We start from the raw sequence: 15,232 nt of genomic DNA, 5'->3' as shown, positions 1-15,232 counted from the left end.
CTCACTTAATAATACTTAATAGGAAAGGTCTTAGGAAAGATGAATGAAAAAGAAGCTCCAAAGAAAAAATGCAGACCTGGAATACCCTAAGCAGCTGCATAAGAGAGGGAAGAGATACTGTGGTATAATCATTATTTGCTCAGAACAGAGCAGAGTAGGGATTTGTGTTCTGTTTCTGCTTAAAATATTTCACATAAATGAATCAACCAAAGAGTGGAAGCTAAATCAGACAATTTAGCAGACTAGAGTAGGGTATCTAAGACCACAGAAATGAGAGGAAAATACTGCTTAAACTGACAACAATTTAAGCGTGATTTATAAGGAATCCAAATGTATTTTTACTTTTTATTATCAGATGGCAAAGATTTCAAGGAAATGATTGCTCAACCTGTTTGAGAACAAGGAATTTTGGGAGCCTGAGATAGCAAGGAGCCCAAGAGGTACATGGCCAGGGCATTTGAGAGTGGGGGGCAAGAAGGGGACTTTTCTTTGCAAAATCACGTCTTTGAATCAAAAGTTTAAACTTACTGTTTTTACATAGGAGGATTAGGGCTTGGGGTGATTTGCTATTTTCTTTCGAAAACCAATAATGAGCTTGTCTCTGAACAAACGTTCTATCTAGTCTATTGTACAGGCAATAGAAAATTGGGTGTAATTGAGAATGCTGCATATAGCGTTCATGCAGCCAGCCAAATGGCTAAAAGTCTGTGTTTTCATTCTAGACCCAGAAAAAGGGGAATTTGTGGGAAAGGGGAAATTGTATGTGGAAAAGAAATATATCTGGATACTGGATCTTTATTCAGTATTCACTTTTATGGAAAAAACTGAGATATCCTATTTTTAAACCTCAAAGTCCAGCTATAAAGGAAAATCAGTTTTGAATATGCATCACTGGGATATAGTTTCTTCAATTTGTTCCATACGTTAAGCACCAATTACAGCTCAACCTGTAATGGGTAGCTGTTTGGCAGCTCCCATCAGAATGCCACAGCAAGACATTTACACTATGTTACAATGATCGAAACAATAGTGTGGTACTAACTACTTCATCAGCAGGGTATGCCAGTACATGAACACACAGGAACTCCTTTCTCTCCATAGTCCCCAAAGAAGGATGCAAAGAACAAGATCTAATCCCTGCATGATCGCAACCCTGGAGACCAAGTGAGCTGTCAGAAAGAAGAATGCTGGAACAATTATCAATCATTCCATCCAGGCATCACCAAAAGAAGATGCAGCCGATTATCAATCTGTCTGTGCTAGAGATGAGCAATACATTCTCTCCAATACCCTACTGCCCACAAGAGAGAATCAGAATCGACAACAGTGTCATCTAGGGTTGTAATTTCACTCCACCTATATTTCTAGATGATTATCTCAACTTCATAAGACAAAGGGGGCAAAAAAAGTTATCATTTTTATATATAAGTAAGCTGAATAAGGGAAGCTGCCCTTCCACAAATTTCCTGGGCTATTAAAGAACACCCAGATGCAGAAGTCCAAATTCCCAGTCCAATGTTTATCCCATTAGACTACAGAGTTTCCTGTGGTCATGTCAAGGGCCAGAGCAGTTTCTCATTGTTGATATTATTGATATTTGGACAAGACAATTCTTTGTTGGGAAAGGGAAGCTGTCCTGTGCGTTGTAGGATGTTTAGCAGAATCTTTGGCTTCTACCCACTAGATGCCAGAAGCACCTTTCAGTTGGGACAAACAAAAATGCTTCCAGACATTGCCAAATGCCAAATATTCCCTGCAGTGCAGAATCACCCAGCTGAGTATCACTAGACTAGAACAATATTAACTTATCTCTTAAATTATTAACAAAGTATATAAGTTCATCTTAAGAATTTAGCCATACTCTTTTAAGAATATCATACAATTTGTTATTAACACTATCATAAACCCCTATTATAAAAGTCTAATCTGTACTACAGTTTAGTGGTGAGTTAAATCATTTCTTAGCTACTCATTAAGCAACACAGAGGATCCTTCTCATACACACAGGCATTAATTTCAAGTTCAATAGCAACCAAACACTGATAGTCTACCTGTCTGTTAGAAGCTGTGAAAATATACATTATCTCATTATTAATCACTTGGCATTACATAGACATTCTCAAAACACTGATATCCAGCCTGTCATACCATGTTATATGTAGATGAAATGGGAATTGGGAACACTTTGAGGAAATATTAAATTCTGGGAACCTCTAGATAAATAAAGATATCAACCAGGAAAAGTTGGATTGTTCTAAAGTCAACATACTTACAATTACCCACTAAAGCCAAATGTAAATTCCAAGTCAGTGAGCCTAAACACCTTCTATACTTCATGAATCCTTTAGTAATTATCTTCCTGGACCCATCAAGTTCTTGGGAAGATGTCATAGATAAATTACGGAGCATACAATTCTCCACTTAGAAAATTTTGTCTGAATTTGATAGTCTTTGCAAAATTGAGGCAGGCTTATTCATCAAAGATCACTGAAATGGGAAGATCACTGTTTGATCCATCACTTGGATCATAATTACGTGAAGATATTAGTTGAAGCCTACTGTGGTGCTCACCTTTCGTTGGGGTCTTTTTTTAAAGGACATCTTCCTTATGGACGTAAGAATTTGGAAATTGGGGCCAAGAATCTTCCAGGAATAACACTGTCACAGGACATCTAATGGAAAACCGTTATTGTTTCTTCAAGCAATATGATTGTGTGAGGATTGGATGCCTACAAATGAAATATTTTAAGAATTACTCAAAACCATGACGCCTTGATTTCAAATGCAATCATTTATTTAGAACTTGAATTTCTGTTCTTCCTGGAACACTACTTCCAAAGAGAGACATTTTCTGGGGTTGAAAATCAGAGTAGATGAACACTTTTTGGAGGAGTGCCAGGTTAAGTTGTCTTTATTCATATAATGCTTATAAATATAAGATCGTCCTCCGAGTGATCACTCTGTGCAAATTCATCTCCATTCTTAGAAAAAGAATTATAGATGACAACACAGGGTCATAGTGAAAAGAACTATCTACCAGCAGACATCGCCCTTGGCGATCATCAGCGTGAAAGTTTTTAGCTATCTTTCTGAAATATAGCAGAGCTGTGACCACAGTAAACTGAAAAGATGGTCAGAAGTGTATAACTATCATCACCATCCCTACCACAACCTGCTAAGGATTGGAGTTAAACACTAGGATTAAACAATGTCCAATGATAATTCCCAAGAGCCTCTTCTGCTTGTGCATGGTAGAAATTACAATGGATGATTCCAAACCTAAAATAAACAACTGTTCCACTATTGGTGAATTTAGAAATTATTGGCTTATATAAAAGATTACAATTTAGGTCTATTAAAATGAAAATCTTGAGCCCAAGGAAAAAGAAAGGATAAAATGTATTTGTAACATAGGAAATTTAGTGTTTCTGTGACACAGTAAAATAGTCACAACTTATCCTCAAACAAATGTCACTTTACTAATAAACATGTTACAACCAGGTTGGCAATGATAGCATGAGAAATCTTCTAATCTTGCCTGGTTTTGTATATTAAATGATTCTCCTTCATAGGGAAGAACAGTGGGTACAAAACCATGGGAATTCGGTTGGTGCTGGACATTTGCCCTAAGCACATTTTGCAAAGAAAAGCCATTTGTGTATGGAAAAATAATAATCTAGTCAAGAGCAAACTCCTGTGTGTTTTGCAATCAAAGAGATAGTTGCAGAGTTCTAATTTGCTTGCCAATGTTACAAGGAGTCTTTAAAAATGTTAAAACAGATGATAAAGTCCACATGTTGGCTGACCTGTTTCTTCCTTGCCCTTCTTATAAGAGCAATGGAAGTTAAAGGTAGGCAGGAGGGTGTGTTGCAGTAGGTGGGTCATGGATATTGGACTTACATTTGGTTGTTTTTGTACTTCCATTAAATGAGAACTGATGGAATCCCTAGGATAATACTAGAAATATCTTTTTGGCACTTCGGAACAAGAGTCATTTGACCAAGAACTATCCCATGACACAAGCATGGATATAATAAGATCCAGGCACATGAATGTGAAATATAGTAAGACCTTGAATATAAAGATGACTTAGAACTGGTTACAATGGAAATATGGACATTATCCTGAGAAATATTTTGGGACCCTACTTCTTCAGAGAAAAGAGGAGAAATCATTTGTCTTCACAGCAAAGGAACTGAAGGACCCATTTATTGGCTGATACAACACAATGAGATATCTATTCTCCAAATATTGGCTTCATAAGGCATAGATTATCCGTGAACAGGTGCTGCACCAGTTATCTATTGCTGCGTAACAAACTTCCCTGAAACTCAATGGATTACAAGAAATGTATTTCTCAGGATTCTGTGGGTCAATGGGGCTGAGGTGGACAGTTCCTTTCTACCTGGTATATCTAAGGTCACTCATGTGGCTTCATTCCTCTGAGCCATCGGCTGGGGCTGGAAAGTCCAGATGGCCTGTTGTGTTGCACGGTCTCTTTCCACGTGGTCTCTCATTCAGCAGTTTAGCCCAAGATTCATGACAGCATGATGATTAGCTGCCAAGAGGAAGACCTCCAAGATGAGAAACCTCACTGTGCAAGACCTTTCCATGTCTATGCTTGCATTAAGTTTACTAATATCCCATAGGACAAAGTGATTCACATGACTAAGCCCAGATTCGCTGTGAGAAGAGGTTACCAAAGGGCATAAATACTGGAGGCAAAGTTCACTGGGACCATATATATAACGGTCTATAAGAGACTCGTAGGAAATTTACATCCTATTACATTGCATTGTATTTGTTTTATATTACATTATATTTGTGGGATTAAATTGGCGGAGAAATTCAAAATCAAACCGCAACTGCATTAAGCAACAATAACTGTTTGAAAAAAATGCCTTCCAACTACTGGGTAATTTGGTTTACAAAATACCAATTTAACCTCATTCCCCACCCCCCAACCTCCACCCAATGTAATCTCCTCTTTTCACAATACTGAAAGACAAGATTCATCTTGAAGAAATGATACCAAACTAATGGTAGGAGTAAGACGGCTGCCATCAGATAGCCAAATTATTTTGTGATGTTCTATTTTATTACTATGAAGCAATCATTAGGATAGAAATACCTGCTTCAATTTTCTAACACATTTATAAAACCCAAACTCATTTGAGCCCTCTTGGCTGCTTTACAGACCCCAGGCAATCCCCATCCTGAGCTGGGTCCCCACCTGAGACTAGGCCAAATGCTGCTTCCTGGGATCCTTAGTCAATTTTGGAACCAAAATATTATGTGCCAAAGTCAGGTACCTAAGACCAGTCGTTTCTAACTAGCCCCTCACTCCTTTGATCAATGCAAAACAATTTCCCTCCGGCTCATCCCTGTCTCTTATGTTCTCAATTTTCTCATTCCTTAGCCATTGCGGGCTTTCTCACTACTTGTTTTCCCACTGCTGACTTATCACTGAGACCACCTTCAACCATCCTTCTAATACCTTCTTACTATTGAAAATAGCTTCGAAAATCTCATTTAATTCTACACCTACCTCTTTGATTCAGCTCCACTCTTTCCAATGGAATATATTACATGTCAAAAGGTTGAGATTTTTCCTGCTTTCTCATCTCTGCTTTGAAATAATTACCCTTCTACTCTCATGTAAAAGTTCACCTTTCTATAAGATTTGGACTAGTTGCAAAACCACTCTCCAACCCTGCTGTGGCCATGACAACTTCAGTAATGTTGACTCCAAAGCTCATTTCTCAAGTCAAGTCCTCCCCTGGCCCAGGCCTTCAGACTTACAGCTACCAGTCTACAACTTGAAATTTTCACCTGTTTATACTGAAGGTGTCTTAACCTCAATGGATTGAAAACCAGATCCACTACCTCTCCCTTAAATTTTTGCTTACTTCATTATCATCTATATTAATATCACCCATAATCAGGTAAGTTAAAAAACTTGGAAGTCATCCTTAATGTTTTCTTCTTCCTCACTCCTCATCTTCATCACTCTTTGAGCCCTGCTGATTTTCCATTTGAAATATTGTTAGAATCCACCTCCCTCTTTCCATCCACTACAACCTATTTCAGTTCTCAGCATCTTCTACCCACACTACTGAAGCCATATCCTAACCAGTTTACCTGCTTCTAATCTCGTTATCCTTACATCCTTCCTCTGCACAGCTACCAGCATAAGGATCGACAAATCCAACACTGTCATTGCTAAGCTTAAAAAACATCAATGGGTCCCTATTCATTTATTCTGCAGTGTTGAGCACTTCCTATCACTCAAATGCTGAGGGTACAAGAGTGAACAAAACAGACCACATCTTAGTCGACTTTCACAAGACTACATTCTGCTGAAGAAGACATGAGTAAAATAACTTTTTAACTAGGTATGTAATATTATGTTAGAAAGTCATGCATGCTCTGAAAAAACCAACAAACAAATAAACAAACAAAAAAGGTAAAGGAAGAGAAGTTGCCAAGAAGTACCATTGTATATAAGTCCTTCAGGGAAGGCCGTTGAGGGAAAACAGAATGACAGAGGGAAGCCAAGTGGACATTCAGGGGAAGATAAACCCCTCAATTTCAGGATAAAGTCTAAGTTTGCAACGCCATAGACAAGACACTCTGTGCTGACTTCTGCATCCACTTCCCTCTACTTACCATCTCTCACTTTCCACCACCAACACAAAGCTGCCCTCAGTTCTCCAGTCATCATCCCACTTTTTACTTCTGCTCCTTTTCTTACACTGTTCTCTCTGTCTGAGATGTCCTCTCCATTTGTCCCTCCACCTCAAACTTCACCACCTCCAAGCAGTTTCCCCTGATGTTCTCATCTACATACACATACCCCAAACACCTTGAGCTTACCTCGTATTTTTTAATATGGAAATAACATTGGATGGTAATTCAAAAGACGCAAATTTGAAATCTTGTAATTTAATAAAGTTTTATTTTATTTGAAATAATGCACCCAATTTGACATAATGCACAGCATCAATTTTTTTTTGATTCATCGAGGTGTTTAATTTCAAAGTTAACACTCTTTGTATTTCCACCATTAACAAATGGCAGTGCCATATTTGATTAGTAAATAGATAGAGCTGCCATCTTTTTGGTCAGTTTTATGGGACAAATTGTCTTGAATTCTTTTAGTTGTTTGGGGGATTTTCTTGGTGTCCCTATTAGATATTTACAGTGTATTTTTAGTTCCTCCCAGTCCAAATGCAGTTTACCAATTAGGGTTCATTTTTGCCATGGCAATATTGACTAGAAACATAGGAAACATGCTTCTTTATGAGGTTTCTGGAGGAAGTGAGTTAGGAAGTTAACTAAAAGTTAACTGAAATATGCAAATACACATGCATAATAGGAAAGGGTTTTGTTACTCTTTTTCTATAAGCAGCTTTTGAGGTATAATTGACAGAAACTAACTAAAGGTTTTTATAATATAAAATTTGGTAAGTTTTGACAAATGCATACATCTGTGAATCCATCACCACAATCAAGGAGATGAATATATGTATCACCCCCAAATGTTTGCTTGTGCCCCTTTGTAATCTATCCCCTGACCCTTCCCCAACCAATGCCCCCATCTCCAGGAAACCACTCACCTGCTTTCTGTTAATATAGATTAGTTTGTGTTTTCTAAAATTTTACATAAATAAAATAATACAATATATACTTTTTGGAGGAGGAGGGAGGAAAGACTGGTTTATTTCACTGAGCATAATTATTTTAAGATTCCTACATTTTTGTGTGTGAATCAATAGTTCATTTCTTTTTATTGCTGAATACCATCCCATTGTAAGGCTATACCACTATTTGTTGATCCATTCACCATTTGAGTTGTTTTCAATTTGGGGCTGTTAATTTGTTGCTGTTATTTTTTGCTTTTATAGTGTAGTCATTTGAAGCAAAATCCAAATAAGATCACTACATAATTCTATAATTCCTACTGCATTTTTTTATCTGGATTGCATCTATAAAGAGAAATTTCCCCTCGTCAGTATTTTGGTTACACTAAAATATACTTTGTACTGGAAGGAAAGCATTCATGCTTGATTGTACGTGAGCTTCAGAGTAGAATATCTTTGCTCCCACAGGAACAACGGGGTGATTTGGATTAGGGCTCTTTCCTGACCAATAAAACTCTAGAGCTGAGCTTCCATTCAGCTGAGCACCGAGACAAGAGGAAAATGTTCTAGGACATCTCTGATTAGCTGTGTACTGTAGCTCCTTGAAGTTTGAAGTTTTGAATTATGAAGGAAGACATCCCTCATAATTTAAGTTTATATATCTATTTCTCTCACTAGCCTGTGAGCTCTTTGAGAACAGAGATTTAGTCTTCCAGAGCTGTATGTCTATAGCATTTAGCATAGTGCCAGGTACATGGTAAGCTCCCAATAAGTGTTTCTTAAAAGAACAGAACGATTGAATTAAATTCTACTGCAAGACTGTAGGATCTGGTGCTGAAAGAGCTGAAGCCCTGATTCTCAATAACACTTTAGCAACTGGGAGGAAGAGACTGAACTCACCTGGAAAAGGAGAAAAGTTTTGTGGCCTTTCTGCTTCTGGCCCAACCTCTCATTTTACTCCTGAGTCCATTTATTGGTAGGTTATTGTTCTGTTTTTGAGCTTATTGAGAAGTATTTAAAATCAACTATACTTTCAATTTAGTGATGAACTGTTGGGGATTAATTGCTATATTGCAATTTGATGGCAGATACATACATACATACATAGACAGATAGATAGACAGCTATAACACATGTCCTCTTCATTCCTGTCTTCCTGACAACCATATAAACACAGTGACTCGTGGTTGATAGGGCCCCTCAAAGTGCAAGTTCATTTAATGCAGAAAATTCACTGTATCTAGAATAATTTGTTTTCTTCATTGTAGTCAGAATAATTATTTAAAAAACAGAAAACGAAAGTCAACATGGACTTTGGAGGGAGACAAACTAGGATGAGACCAGGATATCAGTTCCACCCACTATATGCCTTTGAATATAACTTAACCTGTCCATTTTTCAGTTTCTTAAAATAAGAATAATAAAATTTATGTTCATGATTTTTGTGAAGATGATAAATGACATATGCAAAATATGTAGTGTAGCACTCAGTAAATGATAAACTCTCATGACAAAGCATGAAGAGCTTGATCCTACAGAGGACAGGATTTGGAAGGCCAAATCCTGTACTAGGGAAAGCCTAGATTTTAGAGACAGACAAACCAGGGCTCAAATTTTAGTTTTTTTTAATTTCTTTATTCTGTCATCTTTAGTAACTTACTTAACCTCACTGAACATCAGGTTCTTCCCCTACAAGATAATAATAATAACACATAGGTTAGTTGAGAGGAACAAATAAAATAATGTTTGCACAATACTTGGCATATAGCAGGGATATCATAAATTTTAGTTCTCCTCTTTGGGCAATAATATTTATTATAATACTTTTCACCTATATCTATATACAAAGACAGCCTCCTAACTTTCTAAACATGTGTAATTGGTATTTGCTGGAAGTAAAACTTGAACAGTGACTTCAGTCAGAATTATCATCTGAAAAGTGAACCACAGCTACCCACATACTCAGTTCTTAGATCTATCTAGGGAGCACAGCTCTTGTTCCTTGGGCCAAACCATACTTTCTTTAAGCAATGATCTCACTCAGAGCTTCCCTCTAACTTGTCTCCTACTCGCCTCCTACAGCGCCCATCTATTTCCATTATCCTGAATGTCTTGGCTAATACTCCATGGAGTCAGCCAGCCCTACCTCAGTCATCTTCAGATCTGGAATTTGTTCTTCCACAAAAATATTTATTTTGTTAAAGCAAACCAAAGGATTCTCAAGTTCACCCAAACAGCAGGTTTCTGTTTTTGCCAAAAATGCTCCTTTCATTTTAAGGACATTGTTTCAGGCACCAGAAATAGAAATGATGGAAAACCTGAGTGCAGGTCTGTGTGGTTCCACTAGGTTTAGGTTATCACCGGACACTGAGCAAAGAACAAGGAACTGGATAGTTCATTAACCCTTCCCACTCTTACGGTAGCTGTGAAGAAGAGATCTTCTTCAGCTCAAGAAGACTGGAAGTTTAGAACTGTACTCCTGACTCTTACACTGCTGTGTGACATTTGTACACAGAATTTAGAATTCAAACTGCAATCCCAAAATTAAAGAATCAAAAGGGGAAGTGGAGGAGAGATTTTAAAAATGGAACTTAAGTAATGGAAAACAGTTGGCTGCTTCTTCAAATATTAAAGCTCTGTGGAGAAAAAGAACCAGAAACTCAAGAAGACATAGAATAAATCATGAACAGTGCCTGTAGGTGGCTTAGACTTCTGAGTTGAGATGCAAAATTAAGGTGATACTATTTTGTAAATGTACAGAGGGCTTGGAAATAAAGATGCTCTCTAGAATGCGGAGAAAAGGGAAACTTCATACACTGTTGGTGGGAATGTAAATTGGTGTAGCCACTAGAAGAGTTCTCACAAAATTAAGAATAGAACTACCATATTATCCAGCTATTCCACATCTGTGTATTTATCTGAAAACTGCAAAAACACTAATTCAAAAAATATGTACACCCCTATGTTCATTGCAGCATTACTTACAATAGCCAAGATACGGAAGCAATCCAAGTGCCCATTGACAAATGAATGGATAAAGAAAGTGTGATATATATGTAGATATGTGCGTGTGTGTGTGTGTGTGTGTGTATATATATACACACACACGTATACATATATATGTAGATGTGTACATATATGTAAATATATGTGTGTGCGCACACACACACACTGAAATACTATTCAGCCATGACAAAGGGTGAAATCTTGCCATTTGCAAAAACATGGATGGACTTGGAGGATTATGATGCTAAGTGAAATAAGCCAAATGGAGAAAGACAAATACCACATGATTTACTCATATGTGACTTATATAAAAATAAATAAATGAGTAAACCAAACCAACGAAAGGCAAACACATAGATACAGAGAACAGGGTAGTGGTTACCAGAGGGTGGAAGGATGAAATGGGTAAAGGGATCAACTGTATGGTGACGGATGGAAACTAAACCTTTGGTGGTGAGCACCCTGTAGTGTAGACAGACTCTGAAATAGACTATTGTATATACAAAACTCACATAATGTTACAAGCCAGTTATTAAAAACGATGCTCTCTAATGTTCTCATTACACAACCATGTCAATCAACAATCTTTTAATACTTGGTAAACATCTTTTGCTCCTAATTGATTCATGTGTCCTGGCCTCCCAACTACCAAGCAGTAAGATCTGAAGAATATCACCTCATTTCTTCTGTATCCTCCACAACACCTACCATGATTCCAATAATTTATTGTGGAAAGGGAGAATAAATGAGCGAGTAATAGATAATGTACTACATATTAATATGTAGTACATAGATAATGTACTACATATTAATTAATGTACTACTAAAACACAATTGCGTTTGGGTTATTATAATGAAGATTGATAACTTCTACTGTTCAAGATGCTATTTTGAAAGGCTGACAATAATTCTCCAATTAAAAAAAAAAGAGCTAAGTTACCATTCAGGATGATATGAAAGTTATAAGAAAGCTATAAAAAAACTTTAGAATAAAACAACCAATATTTATCTACAAAGAGGATATAAGGTAGGCAAATTCTGTATTCTCAGTCTTATAAATTGATTGTCAGATAATATCACATTTCATTTGTAATAATTTCACAGTTTAGAAAGCACTTTTCTATCTTATCTCATTTAGGTGTTTTTGCAACTCTATGAGGAAGGTATTTATTATTATGCTGATTTTACTAATGAAATTTAGATTCAGAGAAGTAAAGTGTCTTTCACAAACTCACAGAATGGGTAAGTTGTGATGCCAAGACACATCTGGTTTCCTCACCTCAGGTTCTGTGCTTTCCCAGCTCTCCAAAGTGGCTAATTACAGACTTTGGGAGGGGTTGAATAGACAGATAGGTATGGTCCAGACAGGGAGTGATGTCTCCTTTGTGACATATGACAAACAGGAGTGACTAAGAAAATACAGTCAGAGCTTGAGAATCTAGACAAATACCCAAGATCTTCAAGAATCCCCAAACTTAAGAATAGCATATAATTTACCTCAGAAAAAAATCCCCAGGGCAATGAGCAAAGTACAGTTGAGTCCATTGAGAGGCTGATGCTGAGCCGTGAGCTGGGCCCCCCTCACTAGCTCTGTGGCTCACAGCAGAGAGACCAACATTCCTGTTTCACAAAACCCCATGCCACGGATCTCCTAGAGCTCATAATTTCAGACCATGAAGTCAAAATGACCGCCTGTTTTATGTACTAACTCTGAGGGAAATTTTTAGAAAGCACTGACAATTTTATGGATTTGCACCTATTTATACTTTCGGACAACTTCAAACAAAAGTCAAGGTGAGATGCAGCAGACACCATATTTGAGGGGATAATGGCTAAGAAATTGCCAGAGTTGATAAAAGCTACTGATCTGTAGATTCAAAAGTACCAATGAATCCCAAAGAGGATGAATATAAAGAAATCCATACCTGGACAGAGTTAAACTGTGAAATTAAGAAACATTTGTGGTAAAACTCCAAAGGAAAAAAAAAAAGATTGCTGTATATTTCAGGATAGTGGTCACAGAAAGACCACTTGGAAAAATATCTTGCAGATTTCTGGAGCTCTGACTATGTATCATTGCTTGATTTGAGTAATTGTTCCATGAGCATTTTTATCATAATAATTACACATCATGTTATTTTATGTGTGGTTTTTAGAATTTTTTAGAGCAGTTTTAGGTTCATAGCAAAACTGAAAAGAAAGTACAGACATTTCCCATATACTTCCTGCCCTCACACATGCACGGCCTCCCCCATCACCCATATCCCCCCATAGAGTCATACATTTGTCACAACTGATAAACCTACATTGACTCATCATTAACACCAAAAATCCATCGTTTACCTGAGGGTACACTAGTGGTGGTGTGCGTTCTATGGGTGAGGAACAACTTATAATGGCATATATCCACCATGATAGTATCCTACAGAATATTTTCACTGCCCTAAAAATTCTCTCTACTCCACCAGTTTACCCCTCTATCTCCCCTAGTCCCTGGAAACCACAGATATTTTTACTTTCTCTACAGATTTGTCTTTTCCAGAATGTCATATAGTTGGAATCACAACATGTAGCCTTTTCAGATTGGCTTCTTTCACATAGTAATATACATTTACGTTTCTTCCATACCACTTCATGGCTTGATAGTTTTTTAGCCCTGAATAATATTCTATTGTCTGCATGTGCCAGTTTATTTACCCATTTACCTACTGAAGGGCAATTTGTTGCTTCCAAGTTTTGACAATTATGAATAAAGATGCTATGAACAAACAAAAAAGTCAAGGTGGATTTTCCAGAATGTATACGGTACTTTAGATGGTTACAAATTGTTGGATACAAACTGTTGCTAAAAATTGTCCTTACAAGATATACCAGGCCTCTCATCTGACAGGGCACAGAGGGATAGTTGGTCAGTACGTGAAAGTTTCTCTTCACAATATCATCTAGCACCAGCAATGATTCCCTGAAACTTACCAACTTCCCTCTATTTGAGCTGGAAGTTGTATCTCCAACCACATAGCTAAGTGAGGCAGCTACCAGAGCTGATACGGAAGTCACAGATCTGAAAATAAGGAAGGAAAAATGCTGGATGCTGGGGGGTATAGGAAAGGATGAAAAAAAATCTAGTTCCTGGAATTAGAATTCAGTAAGAAGGTAGGTGGGCCGGGGCTAGAGTCTGACATCAGGTCAGCAGAGAAGCCATGCTGAAATCTGATGTTAGAGCAGAGAAGAGGGAGATAAGAGAAGACACTAGTACAAACATCAAGTCAGCCTGAAGAGATACCCATAGATGGGTAACCCACACCATTTTTAAAGGCTCTGTTCTCTGCAAGACATATTTGACACTAGAAGTGGCTTTTCATGAGGGCAGGAGCCAAAATTCTATAAGAAACAGGGATCTACAAATATCAATTGTTCCTGAGGAACTGAAATAGATGAATAGACTCTATTGCCTGAAATGCTACAAATATGACAGAAAAACACTTTATTTCACAGAAAAAGATGATTTATTATTTAGACTGTCTCTGCTTTCTAAGAAGACTGCTTCTAACATGGGGTCTTCCTAATTGGAGATGATGGTTGAAGGTGAAGATGGGAGAAACTGTGAGAAGATTCAGTTGCTTTACATGGGGGAGGGTGGCGGAACTTCCATATTGCATGTGCCAGTTTATTTAAGTCACTACTTCACAGGTAGCCTCAAAATTGTAGAGGACCAACATAAAAAGGATGATCTTCTCACCTTCAAGTCTCATTATTTTGAAATTACGTGATAAAATAGTCCAAATTTAAAACAAGAATGGAAATTATTTTTCAGAATTGAGTTAATTTTAATAATACTTCAAAGATTGTCAAGATACCAATCACTGTTATTAAACAGCAATTTGATCTTAAGCCAACCATGTACCAACTCTGGTCCCACGTTTGTTCATGAGAAAGATGAGGGGGATGGGCTTGAGACCACACATTCCCCTTCCAGCTCTCACAACCCGTAATGTCATGGGTCCAACCCCATCTCACTCTGATTCCAAGACATCAGTCTCAGATTTTTAAGTCAGATTCAAGTCCTTGGTCTCAGGGCAGGACAGGAATAAAGATGCAGACGTAGAGAATGGACTTGAGGACACGGGGAGTGGGGAGGGTAAGCTGGGACGAAGTGAGAGAGTAGCATGGACATATATACACTACCAAACGTAAAATAGATAGCTAGTGGGAAGCAGCCGCATAGCACAGGGAGATCAGCTCCATGCTTTGTGACCACCTAGAGGGGTGGCATAGGGAGGGTGGGAGGGAGACGCAAGAAGGAGGAGATATGGGGATATAAGTATACGTATAGCTGATTCACTTTGTTATAAAGCAGAAACTAACACACCATTGTAAAGCAATTATACTCCAATAAAGATGTTAAAAAAAAGTCCTTGGTCTCACCCATCAGAAAAAGGAGCATCATTAATAAGACAGATGGTAGGCTCTTTGTCGATATATAACTGGTTTATTGAACAAGCTCATCTCAGTGGGAGTTTCTGTGTTTCTTTATTCTCTTATTACTGTGTTCAATGCTTCTCTCTTGAAGCTCTCTTTCTTTT

The sequence above is a fragment of the Phocoena sinus genome, chromosome 1 (assembly GCF_008692025.1).
Source record: "Phocoena sinus isolate mPhoSin1 chromosome 1, mPhoSin1.pri, whole genome shotgun sequence".
NCBI lineage: Eukaryota > Metazoa > Chordata > Mammalia > Artiodactyla > Phocoenidae > Phocoena > Phocoena sinus.
Note: the sequence above shows the minus strand (reverse complement) of the source record.